The following is a 15430-nucleotide window of genomic DNA, read 5'->3' as shown; positions in this document are numbered from 1 at the left end:
AAAGAAACTCTATTCAATCTTTCCTTATTTATGACATCATGAGCCGAATTAGTTTTTTCATTTTCACTATTATTGATGACGGGACGTTTAGGGTTTTCTGATGTAAGAATCAGAATCATCATAATGTAGATTAGATTAAGAAACTCTATTCAATCTTTCCTTATTTATGACATCATGAGCCGAGTTATTTTTCATTTTCACTATTATTGATGACGGGACGTTTAAGGTTTTCTGATGTAAGAATCAGAATCATCAGAATGTAGATTAGATTAAGAAACTCTATTCAATCTTTCCTTATTTATGACATCATGAGCGGAGATATTTTTTCATTTTCACTATTATTGATGACGGGACGTTTAGGGTTTTCTGATGTAAGAATCAGAATCATCAGAATGTAGATTAGATTTTAGATCGCTTTCTTAGCATGTGAGAAGTATGGGGATCCTGAGAATGTAGATTAGATTTTAGATCTTAGCATGTGAGAAGTATGGGGATCCTGAGAATGTAGATTAGATTTTAGATCGCTTTCTTATCATGGGGATCCTGAGAATGTAGATTAGATTTTAGATCGCTTTCTTAGCATGTGAGAAGTATGGGGATCCATACTCGCATCTCTAAAGGATTAATGAGTAGCGATATTTTATCATTTTCACTATTATTGATGATAAGACGTTTAGGGTTTTATGTCGTAAGAATCTTGGGGATGTAGCTCAGGTGGTAGAGCGCTCGCTTTGCATGCGAGAAGTATAGGGATCGATACCCCGCATCTCCAAAATAAAACTATCTATTATTAAATATTTCTTCATTTTCACTATTACTAAAGACAGAAAATTTAGGATTTTGTGGTGCAAGTAATGTGGGGATGTAGCTCGTAGAGCGCTCGCGAGGTATGGGGATTGATACCTCATTTGAATCATGGGGATGTAGCTTAGATGGTAGAGCACTTGCTTTGCAAGATGGGGACTGGGACTTATCTATTATTAAATATTTCTTCATTTTCACTATTACTAAAGACAGAAAATTTAGGATTTTGTGGTGCAAGTAATGTGGGGATGTAGCTCGTAGAGCGCTCGCGAGGTATGGGGATTGATACCTCATTTGAATCATGGGGATGTAGCTTAGATGGTAGAGCACTTGCTTTGCAAGATGGGGACTGGGACTGGTACGGCATCTCTAAAGGATAACTATAAATTATTAAATATATTAATTATTTTCAATTTATTTTTATTTATGACATAATGTGCAGAGATAGTTTTTTATTTTCACTCTTATTGATGACGAGACATTTAGGGTTTTGTGATGTAAGAATCGTGTGAATGTAGCTCAGATGGTAGAGTACTCGCTTAGCATGCGAGAGGTATGGTGATCAATACCTCTTATCTCCGAAAGAATCTATTCGTTAAATATTTCTTCATTTTCACTATTATTTATGAGAGAAAATTTAGAGTTTTGTGATATAAGAGTTGTGGGGATGTAGCTTAGATGGTAGAGCGTTCGCTTAGCATGCAAGAGGTATAGGGATCGTTACTTTGCATATTTGCATCTCTAGAAGAAAATATATTTCCTTATTTATGACATAATGAGCAGAGATATTTTTTGCTTGGGATGTAGCTCAAATGGTTTTATTTCTATTCAATCTTTTCTTATTTTGATATATTGAGCATAGATATTTTTTTATTTTCACTATTATTGGTGATAGTAGGTTTAGGATTTGATGACGTAAGAATTGTGGGGATGTAGGTCAGATGGTAGAGCGCTAGCTTCGCATGTGAGAAGTACGGTGCGATACCCTGCATCTCCAAAGGAATCCTACTACCAAATATTCTATTTCTATTTCAAATTTTTCTTATTTATGATATAATGAGAAGGGATAGTTTTCATTTTCAATATTTTATTCTATTCAATTTTTCCTTATTTTTTACCTAATGAGCAGAAATATTTTTTCATTTTCACTATTATTCATGACCTGCATTTTTGGGTTTTGGGTTTTGTTAGGTAAGAATTATGGGGATTAAGCTAAGATGGTAGAGTGCATCTCCTAAAGAAACTATTAGTTATTAATATTTTATTTCTATTCAATCTTTCCTTATTTTTAACATAACGATCAGAAATATTTTTTCATTTTCACGACGCACAGTTTTGGGTTTTGTTATGCAAGAATTGTGGAAATGTAGCTAAGATGGTACAGGGATCGATACCTTGAACACCCCGCTCTGTATTCCTAAATGCTCTATAATATGGTGGTGCCTTAATGGGATAGATATTTTATATGGGCTGTATACACCTTTAAATGTGGTTTGCTACTCGCAAAAAAGATAGGGATAGTTAAATTTTTAAGTCACTTTTGAGAAGTATGGTGCAGGATAAATTGGATTATTGCCTATTATTTCTAAGAATATATTAAGTCTTGGGACTAATGTTTGTCATTTGTAGAGATGACATATAACCGAGGAATTCATAGTACCGTTCTCCTTTAAAGAAATTCATAGTACCACTCATTTGTTCTCCTGAAAATATTTATGGATTTAATCTGCCTATTATTTCTAAGAATATTAAGTCTTGAGACGAATGTTTGCCATTTGTGAGATGGCATATAATAGAGCAATTCATAGTATCGTTCTCCTTTAGAGCAATTCATAGTACTACTCATTGTTCTCCTTTTGAAGATATTTATGGATTTAATCCACTTACTCCTCTTGATTTGCTTCCTATTCATTCTAATATTTTTTGAGTAAAGCAACCACAAGTAAGGCAGATCTGATCAAAACATTGCATAAACAGGTGAAAGGAGACAATTGAGAAACAAAAAGTTATTTTAAGAATTAAATATTTTTGTGAGTAAAGCAACCATAATTAAGGTCTGATCAAAACATTCCATAAAGAGGTGAACGAGACAATTGAGAAACAAAATTTCAAAGTTGCTTAAAGAATTAACAAAGGATGGAAGGAAATGATTTTTCAACCCGATAACTGGGTTTGGATACATTTTCGCAAGGAGCGATTTCCATCTTAAAGGAAGAAAAAGTTACATCCAAGAGGGGATAACCCTAATCAAGTCCTTAAAGTAATTAATAACAATGCATATAAAATGATCTTCCTGGAGAATTTTCAACACATTCTACTTTCAATTTTTAATGTTGTTGACTTGAGTCCTTTTGATGTAGGTGATGATTTTTCTGATTCGAGGACGAATCCTTTTGAAGAGGGCGAAGATGATAAGGATCACAGTGATCCAAATGTTCCAACTAGACCAGCCAAGAAGATTCAACAAGCATTTATTCTTCATCTATAAAATTGGATAGGCTTTGTTCAACTCTCATTTCATGTGTTACAAGCTTATTCGATTGAGAAAGAACCATTTGGAGCTTTAGAAGTGAATATTTACACAGTTGAAGTGAAGATGAAGTTGCAAGCCTCATTAGATGAGTTGTTAGAAAACTTTATTTATTTTTAATTCATAAAGTATGTAATGGTCAAATTGACCTGGTCATTGGTGGAGATTCAAGTGGATTGAGATTAAATCCAGACCACTAACTTCTTTTGTGGGGAGACTATATATATCCTCAAATTATTATCTACAAATCAGATTTTAGAGGAATGAAATTGATCTCTGAAGTTCAGATGTTCCCCTTAAAAATCAGCATTATCTCTCTCATTTCTTAGTTTCAAGCAATTGTTGGGGGTAGAATTGCGTTTCCGGTAGAATTGCACATGAGTCTATCAAGTTTGATTGCGTGGTTGAGTGAAAATTCTCAACCTTCTACTTATTTTCGAGATTTCTTCTCTTCCTATTCATTGTAATTATCTTAATACAAACAAATTTGTTTTTTCGGAGAATGTATTAAACACATGGGTTTATTAATTACGGTAAACTTTTATTTAAAATGAAGTAAATACAAATGGAGTAAGTATTTAAAATATATTAAGCAACTGGGTTTATTAATTATGTTTACTAGCACATTTTTTTTAAACATGAAATAGAAGTAAACTTAGTAATAAAAAGAAACTAAATAAACTTAAAAGCATATAAATATTGTTAAAGGGTAGCAAAGAAGTAGTTTTGACATATCTAGGTTTTGACAACTAAAATTAAAAACTAAAAAAATTAATAAATTAAAAATTAAAAAATAAATATAAAATAAAAGTGTTTTCAAAAACTTAGTTTGTGGTGAAATTTATCTATCCCAAAGGAATGCATATGCTCTAGTGGCAATGCAACGGAATGCATATGCTCTAGTGGCAATGCAACTTCAACCAAAATAATTTGAGTTGGGTCATTCATAATCGCAAAGATACACGGTAGGAATTATAGGATATGAACTTTATTTATGTCAATATTTCTTAATAATATTAATTGAACTACATCCAATTGATTTGAAGAACAAATTCTATTATGTGATGGACAATGTGAAATTAACGTGGCAATAATAGTAGGTTCTAAAGCACAAAAAAAAAAATACATGGATAAATTTCAAATCTTGAGGCACACAAAATACATGGACTAGCAACTAAAAATGATTGATCCACGTCAAAGGCATTTGGTTTAGTGGTATGATTCTTATTTCGGGTGCGAGAGGTCTTGAGTTCACAATTATATCAAATTAAATAGTTTGTTGGTTTCTTTGTTGGGTTGTTGGTTTATTTGATAACTCCTTGAATATTAGAATAATTCAATATTACTAATATTCAATATTAACATGTCTTACTTACCATCTTAGGAAACAAAAATTAAGGCGAGCAACCTAGTGCTTTAATAAATACTCTTCCTTATGATTACATATTAATGGTGTAATATGTTGAATGGCCGGTCAAGACCTCAATGTATTTATAGATCTGTAACAAAGGATAAATCAATAGATTATCTAATCTGGACAATGAAAGATTGGATTGGGGGACAGATAGGTGGCACCAATGTTGTCATGCCACATGCTATAGGCGATCAGGGACAGATAGGTGGCACTAATATGTTGTCACGCCAGGCTAGGCGATCGTGCTTGCGAAATCCCAAGCTCACGCAAGAGGACTTCGATCCAGGTTAATTTGGCAGTGGCATAAGCAACCGCCTTGCGAGAAACAGTCGATTATTTTCGTGCTTGCGAAATCCCGAGCTCACGCAAGAGGACTTGGATCCAGGTTAATTTGGCAGTGGCATAAGCAACCGCCTTGCGAGAAACAGTCGATTATTTCCTTGAACTCCTGGAGATAAGATTGCCACCAAAGAAGAGCGGGATACCATAACCGCGGAGGAGATAAGCTGATAAGCTGATGATAATCTTTTTCAACTGTGTTCATTAACTTAGTAGCCGTAGCAGATAAGCTGATGATAATCTTTTTCAACTGTGTTTATTAACTTACCCTACAGCTAATTGTGTTTTCAACTGTGTTTATTAACTTACCCTATAGCTAATTGTGTAAGACCTATTAAACGTAACATACCTTATAGCTAATTGTATAAGACCCATTAAACGTATGTATCAAATAAACATACCTTAACATACCTTAGTAGCCGTACCAGATAAGCTGATGATAATCTTTTTCAACTGTGTACTTACCCTACAGCTAATTGTGTAAGACCCATTAAACGTAACATACCTTATAGCTAATTGTATAAGACCCATTAAACGAATCAATCTCTAGATGAAGAATTTTGTACTCACAGTTCTAAATTTGAAACTTAAAATGTTTACAGAAAGTAAACAGATGGGTTCCAATGTTCCGAGCCTCCATTTGCTTATTTTTCTTTAAACTCTCCTAGAAAAACTAACTATTTGGGCTCTTAATGAATCAATCTCTAGATGAAGAATTTTGGACGCAAAGTTCTAAATTTGAAACTTAAAACGTTTACATAAAGTAAACAGATGGGTTCCAACGTTTCGAGCCTCCATTTGCTTATTTTTCTTTAAACTCTCTTAGAAAACTAACTATTTGGGCTCTCGAATGTTGGATATGGAGGCTGACTATTTGCAGTAAAAATCTGATAGAGTAGGCGATCCATTTGCCTAATATATATAAATATATATACTAAATATTTATATATAGTAGGCGGTTATATCTGTTAAATCTATATATATAATAAATTGAAATTATATATATACCCATTAGTCGATGCTTTCAAAATGTACATTTCTCATTCTTCATACCCTCTCTTTGCCTACTTCATTAATACAAAACTTTTAGTCAATATATCTCCTTACATTTTCTCTATCATGTTTTTTGTGTTCATTTAGATCGAGTGTGTGCGTTGTTGTGTGAACCTAATAATGGGCATCAGAGCGAGGCGAGATTCACCGCAATCTGTGAGGATGGAAAGTTCAAAGATAATAATTGAAAAGTTTGATGGATTCGATATCAGTTTCTAGAAGATGTAGATTGAAGATTATATGTACCATAAAAATCTTTAGAAACCCCTTTTGGGGGTGAAGCCGGATACCATAACCGCGGAGGAGTGGAAACTCAAGGATCGTAACACCTTACGGTTGATCTGGTTGATGCTGTCCAGAAACACGACGTTCAACATCATCAAAGAGAAGATGACATCGGGCCTATTGAAGGTGTTGTCGAATATGTACGAAAATTCGTCGGCTATGAAGAAGATGTTGTCAAATATATACAAATGTCTGAAGGTAGAATTGTTGCAGATCATATAAATTAGTTCAACGTGATTGTCAGTCAATTGAGCTCAGTGGAAATTATGTTTAAAAAATGAAATTAAAGCTTTAATTTTGATGTCATCTTTACCCGAGACGTGGTATACTGTTGTTGCTGCAATCAACAGTTCACGAGAATCTAATAAACTTAAGTTTGATGAAATTCGAGATGTCGGTAAAAGTATTCCCAAATGGGAAATTAGAGATTCATCTGGCAATACTCTCAGTGTTGATCGAAGGGAAAGAAGTAAATCAAAGAGCCCAAACAAACATGGGCGATCAAAATAAAGGGATCGAGAAAATTCTCCAAACAAATCAAACATAAAGTGTTAAAAATGTGGAGAAAAATGACACTTTCGGACAAATTGTACAAAATTGAAGAAAAGAAAAATCACAATATATTATTTCTTTTCAATTTTTTCTTATTTACGACATAATGAGCCCGGATAATTGTGGGGATGTACCCCAGATGGTAGAGCAATTATTTTGCATGCGAGAGGTGCAGGGATCGTTACCATGCATCTCCAAAGAATACTATCAATTGTTAAATATATTATTCTTTTCAACTTTTTCTTATTTATGACATAATGAGGAGAGATAGTTTTTCATTTTCACTATTTAGTTTTGCATTTTCACTATTATTGATGACGGGACGTATGAGTTTTGTGATGTAACAATTGTGAGGATGTAGCTAAGATGGTAGTGCTCTCTTTGCATGCGAGAGGTACGGGGATCGATTGCCCACATCTTCATTAGTCTTCTTTTACCCGCATCTCCATTAGTCTTCTTTTATTAATGATCAATCAGTAGAATTGATTGTATTTGTTGGGTTTTATGTCCTAAAACTCATAGTTTGAATTTATTGAATAAAGTGAATGTTACAATGATTAATCTAAATCCAATAAACTAAGAACACTCGAGCTATAGTATGATTACTTGAACTATATGTAGATACACCAGAGTGGATGAAGTTCAAGTATATAGTCAAATCCAATAAACTAAGAACACTCTAGCTATTGTATGATTACTTGAACTATATGTAGATACATCAGAGTGCTTCAAGTTCAAGTATATAGTCAAAATGATCTATAGTACAGGGATAAGGTTGAGTACCTTATTCTAGGGACACTATGGATGCGGCCCACTTTTGTATATGATATAAACAATGTGATCACTAAATTGTACATGTGGAGACATGTGAGTGGGGGCGTCCTATGCAATGAGTATTGCATAAGATCGGACCATGAAGAAAACCACTCACAACTTTATAATGTCGTTTATTGTTGAGACTAATTTTTTCATTCGATGACCTAGGTAACTCGATCTTAATCCTAAGCTAACTATGAACTCCTATTTATTCGGAATTATCCTTAGATTTGCATGGGTGAGAGTGGCCCGTGTTTGCCGACTCAATAAGTCTCCCATTTCAGGGGTAAGACTGGTGAATAGTTGGGGACATAGAGTGTAAGATGAAATTCACTCCTACCCGCTTTTAGGGATAATAGAGAGGTTGTTCCCTCAAGTACTGACTCCAAGTCTTGAATAAGGGGCCCACCCTCTCATTGGCCCGAGAGGGGTTTGGTTTGGTGGTTGGACCACAAACCAATTGTTCATTAGATGATCAGTGGGACTCAAGGAACAAGAAGTAACTTTAGGGGTAAAACAGTAAATTGACCTAGCTCTAGTTACGAACAACCTGTGAAGGATCGACTTACTAATCATGGAAATATGAAATGGACAGAAATATATCTATAGTGAGGGGAGTGCAACTACTAGGCTATAGTGGAGTGTCCTAGTAGTTAACGAATGTTGGTTAACAAGGTTAATGAGTTTAGCCAGTTAATCTCGGATCGTTAGAGCCCATGATCTGTAGGTCCATTAGGTCCCCCTGCTAGCTCATATCGGACTGAACCCTAGAACAGTGTGACGAGTGAGTTCGAAGTGTTTGAATTCAAATTAGGGAATATACGCTAAATATATACGATATATTTAACCGCATTTTGTTTTAATTATGAATTAAACAAAAAGAGAGAATTAGAGATTTTTAAATAAGATTTAAATATTTTAATTATGAATAGGGATTCATAATCAATATAATGAATATGTGCCGGAATTGATTGGGATTGACATTTTATTTAATGTTAAATTTTAATTAAATTGTTTAATTAATCATTTATTATTATTTTTATTTGAAATTAATTATTTAAATTAATTGTTGAATTAAAATAAAGAAAGTCAAAATGTTGACTTCACCCAATGGAAAAATCCATGTTTGAGTTAGTGGAATATCGAGTATCAATATATGGTTTAACTAAACTTGCATGTTTGCCACATAATCCCAAAAATTTGAGTGGAATTTTTTGTGTCAAAATTTGGTTAATTCAAACTTGCATGCTTGCCGTAATCCCACAAATTTGAGTGGAATTTTGAGTGTCAAATTTGGTAATCTCAAATTTGCATGAACATGCAAATATGACTCTAAATTGATTAAGGTACATGGAAAGTTTGCTTGAAAAACTTTGAGAAAATTGCTAAAAACTCTCTCTTTACATATACTAAATTCCTATCAAGTTTAGTCACTCACCGGATTGCACAATCTCGTTCTAAGGCCGAAGAATAGTAGGGAAGACATTAGTGGTGGTTCGAAACCGGTTCGTGAGGAAAAAGAAATTTGAACTGTTAGTATTCAAACTCATTGAGTTTTAATGCTTTTGAACATGCTAGCTAATTTACTATAATTGTTGTACATAGAGTGCCTAAGATCTAAATTTCTTCTGCACGTGTTATAGCAACACCATCAATTGGTATCAGAGCAAGTTTTAGGCACTTCATTTACATTAATTTGAACATGGTGGGTACCATTTCATGAATGAATTTTGTGGTTGCTAAAGTGGATGTTTATGGTTTTGGTTTTTTTTTTTTTTTTTTTTTTCTTTTTTTGTGCTTCCATTGTATTCAATTATAGTAATTGGCCTAATGTGTATGGGGTTAATGAGTGAAGAAAGGTCTGTAATTTTTATGGAGTCATTAGAGTCCATTTTAGGTTGATCGAAAATGGAAGAGATAGCAAGCTGAACTGAAGAAGATGGAAGAGGTGGTTCGGGTGTTTTTTTCTGCCAGTTAGGGTCCGGTTCAACGTTTGTAAGGGTTGGTTTGGCCTGTTCCTGATCCTTGGGAGCGGTTCAAGTTATTATTAATTATTAATGTAATAATTTAGTTAATTGCTTGATTTAAAATGCCAAAACCAATCCACTTTAGTGTGTTTAATTAATTATGCATTATGAATGTATGTTTTAATTAATAGAAAATGTATGTGCATAAAGTATGTCATATAGATTTAAAATCCCACCATAGGCTAAGCATGTTTCATGCATTCCAAGTATGTTGTAAGTGTTATAATGTATAGTATGCATGTTTAGGGTTCCATGAGATAGATATAAATTGTTATATTATTGCATGGAATGGATGATTATATAATTGTTATATAAAGCATGTTGGAAGAATGTTATAGGTTATTTTCAACGTCATAAAACGAGATAGACGTTAAAATCTATAACAAAGATAAATGCATACTCACTTAAGGTTAATAACAAGCATGATGAATTTTAATAGTTAAAATAGGTCGATATCTTGTAAAACTGTGGGTACAAGAAAGCTCACCTGACATGATCTTGTCTAAGGCTAGAGGTACTTAAGTTGACGGTTTACGGAACACCTGCTACCTGGAGATCGGGTCAATACTTGAGCTTAGTTAGTCCAGTTTTAATAGCATGCGTGAGTGATGTAAGGATTTAAAAAAAAAAATGAAAAATTATCTAGACATATAGGTAAAAATCGAGTATAAATGTTATATTTGGAAAAATCACCTAGACTTAAGTTATATTTAATTAGCCGGAATATACCTAAGTAATAAGTATACCCAACCGTCTAAAATACTTAGTGGGAGGAAAAAGGTATATGAGATATATCCTTTTCTTTTTACGCTCTCTGGATAATTCACACCGTGAGATTCATGCTCGGCCTCGTGTCGCCCGAAGAGCGTCCTCCATTCCGAAGGTATTTGCATGAGTCAATAACAAGGTGAATAGAGAAAGTATTTATAGTAAGTGGGAGAAGGAAGTATATCAACACATCCTATGGTCTCCACCACTAGGTTGCATCGTGAAATTCCCATGTTCCGCCTGCATGTTGCCCTAGAGCAACTACCCATTCAGAGGGTCATAACATGGGAGTCGGAACAACGCAAACTCTAGAAATTGAGAGGATTTCTTAGGTCCATTCCTAACTTTGGCTTTTTAATTTGATAGCATTGTTGGGGCCGATCTCTGAGGTCTGAAAATGGCGGGTCACACTTACGAAGAATTACTAAGAGTTAGTATATTCTTAACCAAAGTAGCGATAACTAAAATACTATAGGAATAAGAGTTATTCTGGGATTAGTGTTTAAGTCAAGAATGTCTTGGTTTAGTGAAGGAGTGATTGAGTGCCCCTCGGTAGTAATTGCTCTAACTCACTAAAGTATCGTTGTAAATTAATAGTTTTTGGGTATATTATTACATTTGTTAAACCTGATTGGATTAAAAAGGATTAAGTCAATTCACTAATAGAATTTGTTTTAAATCTCAGCATGTCAAGCTCAATAGTACAATTACTCGCTTCTGAGAAATTAAAAACAATTACACAACAAGGAAATCAAACCTAAACACAATACTTGCAAATGATAATTTTGATGGTGTTAATATAACACATGCGGAAGCAATTTGGATCTTAGGCACTTTTAGAACATCAATTATAGTAAATAACTAGCATGTTCATAAGTATTAAAACTTAATGAGTTTAGATACTAACCTTTTGTAGTTCAAACTCTTTTTTCCTCACGAACCAGTTTCGAACCACCACTAGTGTCTTCTCCACTATCCTCTGGCCTTAGAACGAAATTGTGGAATCCGGTGAGTGACTAAACTTGGGAGGGATTTTGTATATGTGAAGAGAGTGTTTGTGAGAAGTTTTTCTCAAGGTTTTTCACCCGGAAGAAGAAGACCTTCCATGTACCATGATCACTCTATTTAAAGAGTCATGTTTGCATGTTCATGCAAATTTGAGATCACCAAATTTTGATACTTAAAATTCCACTCAAATGTTTGGGATTATGTGGCAAGCATGCATGTTTGAGTTAACCAAATTTTGACACTTAAAATTCCACTCAAACTTGTGGGATTTATTTGGCAAGCATGCAAGTTTGGTTAAATAAAATTTTGACACCTCAAAATTCCACTAACATGGAATTTTTCATTAAATGGAGTCAACATTTTGACTTTCTTCATTTTAATTCAACAATTAATTTGAATAATGAATTTCAAATTAAAGTAACATTAAATGATTAATTGAACTATTTAATTAATATTTAATATTAATTCAAATGCCAATCCCAATCAATTCGAACACATAATTGATTAAGATATTTAAATCTTATTTACATATCTCAGATTCTCTCTTTTTGTTTAATTCGTAAATAAAACAAAAATGCGGTTAAATATATCGTATATGTAGCGCATATTTCCTAATTTGAATTTGAACACTTCGAACTCACTCGTCACACTGTTCTATGGTTTAGTCCGATATGAGCTAGCAGAGGGACCTAATGGACCTATAGATCATGGGCTCCAACATCCAAGATTAACCGGTTAAACTCATTAACCTTGTTAACCAACATTCGTTAACTACTAGGACACTCCACTATAGCCTAGTAGTTGCACTCCCCTCACTATAGATATATTTCTGTCCATTTGATATAACCATGATTAATAAGTCGATCCTTCACAGGTTGTTCGTAACTAGAGCTGGGTCAATTTACCGTTTTACCCCTAAAATTACTTCTTCTTCCTTATGTCTCACTGATCCTCTAATGAACAATTGGTTTGTGGTCCAATCAGTAAACCGAATCCCTCTCAGGCTAATGAGAGGGTGGGGCCCCTTGTTCAAGACCTGAAGTCAGTGCTTAAGGGAACTACCTCTCTTCTATCCCTAAAAGTGGGTAGGAGTGAATTCCATCTTGCACCCCACGTCCCCAACCATTCACCCTGTCTTACCCCTGAAATGGGAGGCCTATTGAGTCGGTGAACTAGAGCCACTCTCACCCATGCAAATCTAAGGATAATTCCGAATAAACAGGAGTTCATGGTTAGCTCAGGATTAAAACCGAGTTACCTAGGTTATCGAATGAAAAGAAAATCTATCTCAACAGTAAACGACATTATAAAGTGAGAGTGGTTTTCTTCATGGTCCGATCTTATGCAATACTCATTGCATAGGATGCCCCCACTCACATGTCTCCACATGTACAATTTAGTGATCACATTGTTTATATCATATACAAAAGTGGGCCGCATCCATAGTGTCCCTAGAATAAGGTACTCAGCCTTATCCTTATACTATAGATCATTTTAACTATATATACTTGAACTTGATCCACTCTTATGTCTCTACATATAGTTCAAGTAATCATACTATAGCTAGAGTGTTCTTAGTTTATTGGATTTAGATTAATCTTCGTAAAGTTCACTTTATTCAATAACAATCTTTACTGAATAAACAACAATAATAACTTTATTGAAAATAGAATATGTTTTTGTTTACAAACTATGAGTTTTAGGACATAAAACCCAACAGATTTGAGGTTTGTTTTAACTACGGAATGTCCCCTAGACCCCTGCTGAAATGCAAACCGAATAGTTTGGGTTGCATTTGACAAAAAGGGTAAGGGGAAAGATAAGATTCCTACTGACCACAAACTTAAGGTTCAAAATGCAGATAATGGAAAATGTTTCCATTGCAATAAAAACGGGCACAAGAAAAGTCACTGCCCAAATTACCTTGCAGAGAATAAAGCCGAAAAGGCACAACAAGGTAAATATGATTTACTAGTTGTAGAAATACGTTTAGTAGAGTATGATCACTTAACCTGGATACTGGATTCAGGGGCCACTAATCATATTTGTGCTGTTTTTTCAAGAAACTAGTTCCTGGAGAGTGTTTGCAGAAGGCGAGATAACACTCAGGGTTGGAATAGAAGAAGTTGTCTCAGCAAGATCAGTAGGAAATTTAATTTTTTTTTTCGGAGATAGATTCATTATATTAGATAATATACTTTGAAAACTACCTAAATTATGACCTAAAAATTTGAAAACATAAGTTGTAATTGATAATTACACAAAAATTTCCCTAAATCCATGAACTCGTGTCCAAGTAGTCAATCCTAAAGATTGTAACTAGCATAGAGTAATTGAAGCTCCACATGAAGTAATTTAAAGTTCCCGTTACTTAACTAAAGTATATTCAGCTTTAAAGAAGCATGAGTTGCACTTAAGTTCATGAAATGCTTATAGACTCTAACTCTTAGTACTATTATTGCCAGTATGTTTCATATGAGTCTTTCATAAATGAAACTAAGGTGCATTCAATACAATTTTATTTTCTTGTCATACGAGGCAAAATGGAAGAATTAAATCAAACAAACTGATGTACTGAACCGAATCAATCCAACCCAAATTGATTAGTTTGTTTCCTTTGTTGGGTTGTTGATTTATTTGATAACCCTGGTATATTATAACAATTCAACTTTTCATTTTATAGCCGTCCAACCACTCGGAGAAAAATATATTTGAATAGAAGCTAAAAATATTTGTTTTGGTGGTATGATTCTCACTTAGAGTGCAAGAGGTTTTGAGTTCAATTCTTGTAATGCCCTATGTCTAAATTTTTTACTTATCAAAGGACTTCATATTAATATAAACCTTTTGTTCCTATTATCAAACATACCTCTTAACTTTTGTACACCAATTGTTGGGCAACCAATAGTAAAAAGTCTTTATTTACATCCCAAGACTTTATACTTACCATTTTAGGAAACAAAGAAAAAGAAAAGAAGAAGAAGAAGAAGAAAGCTCTCTGTTCTTATTATGTTCTTGTTTTGTTCTAAACGACATATTCTCATCGAGGACTTCATGTGTTTCCTACAATACAACAAAATACGACCTTAATACCTAGGCTCAAGAATTCATACATACGTTTCAAAGTGCATAACAAGGGCATTTGGTCTAGTGGTATGATTCTCGCTTTAGGTGCGAGAGGTCTTGAGTTCAATTCTCGGAATGCCCCTTTAAGAGATTGTAGAATTAAAGATATTTACGAAGTAAATAAATACACATTAAAATAACATAAGTTAAATACAGAGGTACGGGGATCGTTACCATGCATGTAGTCTTACTTCAAAAATGATCTTCAACCAAAATAATTTGAGCGGAGTCATTCATAATCTCAAACCTACAAGTTAGGTTCTAAAGCACAAAAACATGTGGATAAATTTTAAATATAGAGGCGCATAAAACATATGGACTAGCAACTAAAAATGATAGATTCATTACAAGGGCATTTGGTCTAGTGGTATGATTCTCGCTTCGGGTGCGAGAGGTCTTGAGTTCGATTCTTGAAATGCCCCATTCAATTATATCAAGTTGTATATCAAGTTGTACAAAGAAATAAAGATGTTTGAAAAAAAAAGGAAGAAGAAGAAGCTATATTTAATCTTTTTAATTATAATTTATAAGTGTTTTTATAACATATTAATTGAAGAATAGATTAAATATAATTTATAAGTGTTTTTATAACATATTAATTGAAGAATACAGAATTGTGTATGTAAGATTCTCTTCCAATCTTGGAAACCATACCACTTTCAAATTAGAGAAAGTCATGATGGTAGTACCATTTATTTTCTATTCAAA

At 33.7% G+C, this 15430-nt stretch overlaps 1 non-coding gene across 1 annotated transcript; it reads left to right on the top strand.

The window, feature by feature from the left end:
• The first annotated feature begins 14732 nt into the window (after positions 1–14732).
• Positions 14733–14804, top strand: TRNAL-UAG (transfer RNA leucine (anticodon UAG)). Its single transcript has one exon. It is a non-coding gene; the product is annotated as a tRNA-Leu (tRNA).
• The last annotated feature ends 626 nt before the right edge of the window (positions 14805–15430 follow it).

This window comes from Cucurbita pepo, chromosome 3, assembly GCF_057944985.1.
Source record: "Cucurbita pepo subsp. pepo isolate OVF chromosome 3, ASM5794498v1, whole genome shotgun sequence".
NCBI lineage: Eukaryota > Viridiplantae > Streptophyta > Magnoliopsida > Cucurbitales > Cucurbitaceae > Cucurbita > Cucurbita pepo.
Note: the sequence above shows the minus strand (reverse complement) of the source record. Positions and strands in the feature narration are given on the sequence as shown.